We start from the raw sequence: 8,443 nt of genomic DNA on the forward strand, positions 1-8,443 counted from the left end.
TCAGTGCTTTGTAGAATAATAAAACTCTTCCGGTGTTGCGTTTATTGCTTGACCGTTGTTGAAATCTTGAACTGAAACTGATGTTTTGATTTGTGAATTAGCTCTTGTCGTTGAACTGATGTTGAACTGATTGTCTTCATTAGGAATTCATATCTGGATCGCAATTGAATCCCCTGAGATCATCCATTGGACTTTTTTTTAGCCTTATTTTGGCAAAAATCATTGACGCGTTGACAGACGTTAACACAGTTTATCCTCGTGTGTTTACTGGAGTCTACACAGTTTAAGCTCTTAAGGTGTTGGAGCATAGCGGTCCTGAATGTCGAAGCTGCAAGATCAATTATTCAGGTCGGTTCATCTGCAGGTATGAACTTTATCCTGAGTTTGTCGTATACTCAAGTCACGAGACCAACTAATGAAGCTGGTGCGTCAGTGATTATCGCATTTATAGGATTTTTGGCAAACCCTCAGCCATTAACGGATTTGATATGCCTTTACCGATGATCGTTTGAATCGGGCTAGTATGTGAATTATCTAAATCCGTTTCACATATAACGTTGGGCTAAAAGAATTAGATTCTTTTAGACTTTGAACTACAATATTGAATATGTAGGCTACATGTGTTAGATGTAGGCTTATCTCTAATAAGCGATCGAGATAACGTCCCCCGTGCTTGAACAACACGGATTTTTGCCTAAAGAAAGAATTAGGTATTCTATCTTTCAATCTCTTGTTTGTTGGTAGAGATGAACCCAAAATCAGAGAGGAAGAATTTTATATTCTATCTCCTAATCTCTTGTTTGTTGGTAGAGATGAACCCAAAATCGGAGAGGAAGAATTTTATATTCTATCTCCTAATCTCTTGTTTGTTGGTAGAGATGAACCCAAAATCGGAGAGGAAGAATTTTATATTCTATCTCCTGGTTTCTTGTTTGTTGGTAGAGATGAACCCAAAATCGGAGAGGAAGAATTTTATATTCTATCTCCTGGTGCAAAAAAAACTCAAAGTGGGATCTCCACTTAGGGAATCTGGATTGGTTTGAATAATCCTAACTGTCATAAGGTTTGACTATTCAACTCAAAAGTGAACCTTTCGTTCATTGAAGGAATCGAGAAGTGATTTTGGTTTTGGTCCTAACTGTAGTAAGGTTTGACCAAGTGGGAGTTTTGAGACGATCCTAACTGTAGGAAGGTTTGATCGTTCAATTTGTGGACTTCTCGTTCATGGAAGGAATCGAGAAGATATTTTAGCTTTGGACCTAACTGTTTAAAGGTTTGACCAAATGAGAATTTGAGACGATCCTAACTGTTTAAAGGTTTGATCGTTCAATTTGTGGACCTCTCGTTCATGAAAGGAATCGAGAGGGGATTTTGGCTTTGGTCCTAACTGTTTAAAGGTTTGACCAAGATGGGAATTTGAGACGATCCTAACTGTTTAAAGGTTTGATCGTTCAATTTGTGGACCTCTCGTTCATGGAAGGAATCGAGAGGGGATTTTGGCTTTGGTCCTAACTGTTTAAAGGTTTGACCAAGATGGGAATTTGAGACGATCCTAACTGTTTAAAGGTTTGATCGTTCAATTTGTGGACCTCTCGTTCATGGAACGAATCGAGAGGGGATTTTGGCTTTGGTCCTAACTGTTTAAAGGTTTGACCAAGATGGGAATTTGAGACGATCCTAACTGTTTAAAGGTTTGATCGTTCAATTTGTGGACCTCTCGTTCATGGAACGAATCGAGAGGGGATTTTGGCTTTGGTCCTAACTGTTTAAAGGTTTGACCAAGATGGGAATTTGAGACGATCCTAACTGTTTAAAGGTTTGATCGTTCAATTTGTGGACCTCTCGTTCATGGAACGAATCGAGAGGGGATTTTGGCTTTGGTCCTAACTGTTTAAAGGTTTGACCAAGATGGGAATTTGAGACGATCCTAACTGTTTAAAGGTTTGATCGTTCAATTTGTGGACCTCTCGTTCATGGAACGAATCGAGAGGGGATTTTGGCTTTGGTCCTAACTGTTTAAAGGTTTGACCAAGATGGGAATTTGAGACGATCCTAACTGTTTAAAGGTTTGATCGTTCAATTTGTGGACCTCTCGTTCATGGAACGAATCGAGAGGGGATTTTGGCTTTGGTCCTAACTGTTTAAAGGTTTGACCAAGATGGGAATTTGAGACGATCCTAACTGTTTAAAGGTTTGATCGTTCAATTTGTGGACCTCTCGTTCATGGAACGAATCGAGAGGGGATTTTGGCTTTGGTCCTAACTGTTTAAAGGTTTGACCAAGATGGGAATTTGAGACGATCCTAACTGTTTAAAGGTTTGATCGTTCAATTTGTGGACCTCTCGTTCATGGAACGAATCGAGAGGGGATTTTGGCTTTGGTCCTAACTGTTTAAAGGTTTGACCAAGATGGGAATTTGAGACGATCCTAACTGTTTAAAGGTTTGATCGTTCAATTTGTGGACCTCTCGTTCATGGAACGAATCGAGAGGGGATTTTGGCTTTGGTCCTAACTGTTTAAAGGTTTGACCAAGATGGGAATTTGAGACGATCCTAACTGTTTAAAGGTTTGATCGTTCAATTTGTGGACCTCTCGTTCATGGAACGAATCGAGAGGGGATTTTGGCTTTGGTCCTAACTGTTTAAAGGTTTGACCAAGATGGGAATTTGAGACGATCCTAACTGTTTAAAGGTTTGATCGTTCAATTTGTGGACCTCTCGTTCATGGAACGAATCGAGAGGGGATTTTGGCTTTGGTCCTAACTGTTTAAAGGTTTGACCAAGATGGGAATTTGAGACGATCCTAACTGTTTAAAGGTTTGATCGTTCAATTTGTGGACCTCTCGTTCATGGAACGAATCGAGAGGGGATTTTGGCTTTGGTCCTAACTGTTTAAAGGTTTGACCAAGATGGGAATTTGAGACGATCCTAACTGTTTAAAGGTTTGATCGTTCAATTTGTGGACCTCTCGTTCATGGAACGAATCGAGAGGGGATTTTGGCTTTGGTCCTAACTGTTTAAAGGTTTGACCAAGATGGGAATTTGAGACGATCCTAACTGTTTAAAGGTTTGATCGTTCAATTTGTGGACCTCTCGTTCATGGAACGAATCGAGAGGGGATTTTGGCTTTGGTCCTAACTGTTTAAAGGTTTGACCAAGATGGGAATTTGAGACGATCCTAACTGTTTAAAGGTTTGATCGTTCAATTTGTGGACCTCTCGTTCATGGAACGAATCGAGAGGGGATTTTGGCTTTGGTCCTAACTGTTTAAAGGTTTGACCAAGATGGGAATTTGAGACGATCCTAACTGTTTAAAGGTTTGATCGTTCAATTTGTGGACCTCTCGTTCATGGAACGAATCGAGAGGGGATTTTGGCTTTGGTCCTAACTGTTTAAAGGTTTGACCAAGATGGGAATTTGAGACGATCCTAACTGTTTAAAGGTTTGATCGTTCAATTTGTGGACCTCTCGTTCATGGAACGAATCGAGAGGGGATTTTGGCTTTGGTCCTGGATTTGATATGCCTTTACCGATGATCGTTTGAATCGGGCTAGTATGTGAATTATCTAAATCCGTTTCACATATAACGTTGGGCTAAAAGAATTAGATTCTTTTAGACTTTGAACTACAATATTGAATATGTAGGCTACATGTGTTAGTTGTTGGTAGAGATAAACCCGGAATCGGAGAGGAAGAATTTTATATTCTATCTCCTGGTCTCTTGTTTGTTGGTAGAGATAAACCCAAAATCGAAGATTAAGAATTTTATATTCTATCTCTTGGTCTCTTGTTTGTTGGTAGAGATGAACCCGATGATGGAGAGGAAGAATTTTATATTCTATCTCCTAATCTCTTGTTTGTTGGTAGAGATGAACCCAAAATCGGAGAGGAAGAATTTTATATTCTATCTCCTGGTTTCTTGTTTGTTGGTAGAGATGAACCCAAAATCGGAGAGGAAGAATTTTATATTCTATCTCCTGGTGCAAAAAAAACTCAAAGTGGGATCGGTTTGATTATTCAACTGAAAGTGGACCTCTCGTTCATTGAAGGAATCGAGAAGTGATTTTGGTTTTGGTCCTAACTGTAGTAAGGTTTGACCAAGTGGGAGTTTTGAGACGATCCTAACTGTAGGAAGGTTTGACCGCTCGATTTGTGGACCTCTCGTTCATTGAAGGAATCGAGAGGGGATTTTAGTTTTGGTCCTAACTGTAGTAAGGCTTTAAGACGATCCTAACTGTAGAAAGGTTTGACCGCTCGATTTATGGACCTCTCGTTCATTGAAGGAATCGAGAGGGGATTTTGGCTTTGGACCTAACTGTTTAAAGGTTTGACCAAATGAGAATTTGAGACGATCCTAACTGTTTAAAGGTTTGATCGTTCAATTTGTGGACCTCTCGTTCATGAAAGGAATCGAGAGGGGATTTTGGCTTTGGTCCTAACTGTTTAAAGGTTTGACCGAATGAGAATTTGAGACGATCCTAATTGTTTAAAGGTTTGATCGTTCAATTTGTGGACCACTCGTTCATGAAAGGAATCGAGAGGGGATTTTGGCTTTGGTCCTAACTGTTTAAATGTTTGATCGTTTAATTTGTGGACCTCTCGTTCATAAAAGGAATCGAGAGGGGATTTTGGCTTTGGTCCTAACTGTTTAAAGGTTTGACCAAATGGGGACTTGAGACGATCCTAACTGTTTAAAGGTTTGATCGTTCAATTTGTGGATCTCTCGTTCATGAAAGGAATCGAGAGGAGATTTTGGCTTTGGTCCTAACTGTTTAAAGGTTTGACCAAATGGGGACTTGAGACGATCCTAACTGTTTAAAGGTTTGATCGTTCAATTTGTGGACCTCTCGTTCATGAAAGGAATCGAGAGGAGATTTTGGCTATGGTCCTAACTGTTTAAATGTTTGACCAAATGGGGTTTTGTGTGGGAAGATTGATCCAAAAAAGTGATCGAATCTCATCTCAGCAAAAGAGTATTCGGAAATCACCGTGGGGATGTAGTGTTTATCACTTTGTTTGTAATGATCGGGTTATCCCTAAGAAAATTACATATATCATTCTTCCGAGAACTTCCTGTTACATGAACCATTCACCCCCAGCTTTCCTCATGAAACTGGGTTTATCATTATATTCAGCTGCATGATCAGGTTATCCTTAAGAGTACCATGCATGGTGCTCTCCAGGAATTTCCCGTGAAAGAAAAGAAATAGTTTTGACTCATATACCTGTTGGAGTATCGAGGAGCAGTTTATACTCGTATACTCTTTGGAGTGAGGGGAAACAGTTTATACTCGTGCACCCAATGGAGTTAGAGTCGTCTTTACTTGGCTTGTTTCGCCGTTATGACGCCGGAGTCAATTAAGGCTTGGGTTTTGTTTTTGAGTCCGAAGCAAATCTCGGTGGGATGAAGAACCCTTCTGTGGTATGCACAGTAGTTTGGATCCGTAATCCTCTTAGCTCCCTCCTGATCTTTAATAGGTGGTAACTCGATTTTGTCATTGGCGAGGAGGTATTTCAATATGGCTGGAGCTTCATCATTTTCGAAAAAATACTCCTTTTGAAACTTCGGATCGAGAGTCGCGTTCCCAGCAATTGTAGATGTCGTCGGTCGGCTTCTCTTAGCTTTCTTTCTTTTAAGAAAGTGTTCAGCTTGTTCACCGCGCATTTTCAAATCTTTCCAAGTTTTTGATGGTACGACCCCCAGGGCTTCCAGGACATCGATGGAGAGATTATTGTGGCATGTTTGCAAGATGAACTCCTCTGTAACAGGATCTCTGCAATTCATTGCTTTGTTACGGAAGCGCTTGACAAAATTATCGATTGACTCTCCGTCTTTTTGCTTCTCATCCAGAAGGGTTCCGATTGACACTTCGGTATCATCATCGAAGAAATTGCTGAGAAATAAACTTTCCATGTCATCCCAGCAATTGATGCTCCCTGGCTTGAGACGCCGATACCAATCGAAGGCCGACCCACGAAGGGTGCCAACGAATGACCGGACCATTAAAGCCTCATTTCCAGAGATCATGCCCAAATGAGACTTGAAATAAATCAAGTGCTGAATAGGCGAGCTCTTCCTATCAAACGGTGTGAAGTTAATCAGATTGAATTTTGACGGGTACGATATTGAATCTCATTCTCTTGGATATTAATCAGATTGAATTTTGACGGGTACGATATTGAATCTCATTCTCTTGGATAGGGACACAGAATACCCATCTTCTTTACTTCCTGAGCTGTCATCAAAGCGTTGATTTTGTTTTCAAGCTCTTTTATTTTCTCGTCATCGTCTATGACTTCATTCGAAGGACGTTGAGGAGAATGAGTTAGACCACCCCCTGTAAGAGGTGCCATGGAACCACCCTCAATATCGTTATTGGGAGGATGTGTTAAACCACCCCCAGCGTTATTGCTATTGGGAGGTGCATCAGCAAATATGACTTCCTCCACTTCCGGATCACTGTCATCTGCAATATTTTGAGTGCGGCGGCTGGATTCAGCTTGCTGACTGGACTCAGGAAGTTAAGACCGTTGAGCTAGCAATTCTTTCATTTGTTGAATAGCCAACTCCATCTCTGTCTTCATCTCAGCTCTAATTTCTTCACGTTGCTTGGCTAGAGCTTCTTGAAGCATTTGAGCAAACTGATCAGAAGTGATTGTGAGCACTTCTCTAGTTTGCCCCGTGCTAGATACTGTATCATCAGAAGCGATTGCAGAACAAGTGTCCGAGAATTCATCCTCCGAGGACATTCCTTCTTGCATTCTCTTGTAATCTCTGCGTCTGATGGCTCCTAATTGGAGTCGAGACATCCTTTGAACAATTCTTGGATTGACTTTTCCTTTCGGGGAAAAGTCAGGATTTGAGTCACTTGAATGCCGCTTAGACTTTCTTTTATCAGCCACGTTGATGGTGACTTCAAGGAATTCATCATCTTGGACAGCTGATTTTCTCTCGCGGAAATGTCGATATCTCGGTGAAAAGCCTCTGGAACACTAAGACTCTTTGCAGGATGGCTTCTCGTTTGGAGTAGTCACATTCTGACAGTACTGCTCTAATGAGTCGCATACAGAAACAATGAGAGCTCATTTCTCGGACAATCCTCTTTCGAGTTTTGTTCACACCCCCAGCTTGATAGTACAACTCATCGGTATAATTACCGGAGAGTCCTATCATCTGTTGGTATGAGCCCCCAGGTATAACAATGTCTTTTGACGAACATGTCTTCTTCTGAGGATATAAAGCCTTGTTGGCGTTCTCAGGATAACTTGTTGCCGCATTTGAGCGATCCAAGGTCACGTCAGGAGTCGCATGTTTAGAACCACCCCCTTGCGAGTGCAGAGTCTTAACAGGCTCCTGAGTTTCATTACGAACTCCCAAACGGGTAGAAATTAGGGTTTTCCCATCTTGGAGTTGTTTTGACTTGATAGGAGGATACTTACGACCCCCAGTGTAAGAATCTATTTGGGGTTCATTCACCGGACCCAAGCGTTCTTTGACCGGAGCTTTGCCTCGATCTTCAGGTAAAGGATCGAGGCTATCCACCATTATAATTTTGGATTTCGACAGGTCAGGACTGACCCAGGGTTTCACTGGTGATACAGCGTGTGTTGACACAGTAGACGGACCCGGAACGGACGTTGATGGAGTCGAAGGAGTACTCTTGTGAAACTTTTTTTGGCCGCGGCAATGATTGGTGTCGCGGTCGAACAGTGTGCCGCGACAGCGGAGACTGCCACGGTTGAAGGAGATACTGCGATAGTATGAGCTGTCACGGTTGAAAGAAGCGCCGCGGCAATAAAGACTGCCGCGGTCAAATGTTGTGTTCTGCAGACCCAATTTTTGTATGAGTTTGGATTTGGGGATCCATACTTTGTGATTCTTTGGTGCTTCCTTAGACACTGTTTTCTTCTTTCCTTCTCGTCTTTGTTGTAAAAGAGCAAGGGCACGAGCGGTGTTTGCCATACGCTTTTGTATGCGTTCTTTGAGGGTCGAACGGACCCTTTTGATAAGAGTCCATTCATCCGTCGTTAGTTTGGCAGAGATATGAGTGATTGGTTGTTGAGACAACTGAACCACTCGATGCCTCCTCGACTCTAGGTCTGCGTGATAACGAACCCCGTCGGTTTGTTCCAAGGCCTTAGCTAATTGACGAGCGCGGTGTTGCCGTCGCCTCTGACGAGCCCTCTTCGTCAGAGTTGGCGAACTTCGATCGAACGACTCCTTAATTAGGATGAAATCATTATGAGCAGAGCTTCCGGCTTTGGGGGTCGCCTGGATAATGTTGCAAGACAAGGCCTCAACAACGATTAGGCGAGAGTCTTCACTTTTAGCCTTCTTTGGCGTATAAGCTTTCTTCAATGATGAGATCCTCTTGTACTTGCGAAATAATGAAGATCTTGAAGAGGATGATGAGAGATATTCCTCAAACTTGGTTTGGTCAAAC

Source organism: Asparagus officinalis, chromosome 5 (assembly GCF_001876935.1).
Source record: "Asparagus officinalis chromosome 5, Aspof.V1, whole genome shotgun sequence".
Taxonomy (NCBI): Eukaryota; Viridiplantae; Streptophyta; class Magnoliopsida; order Asparagales; family Asparagaceae; genus Asparagus; species Asparagus officinalis.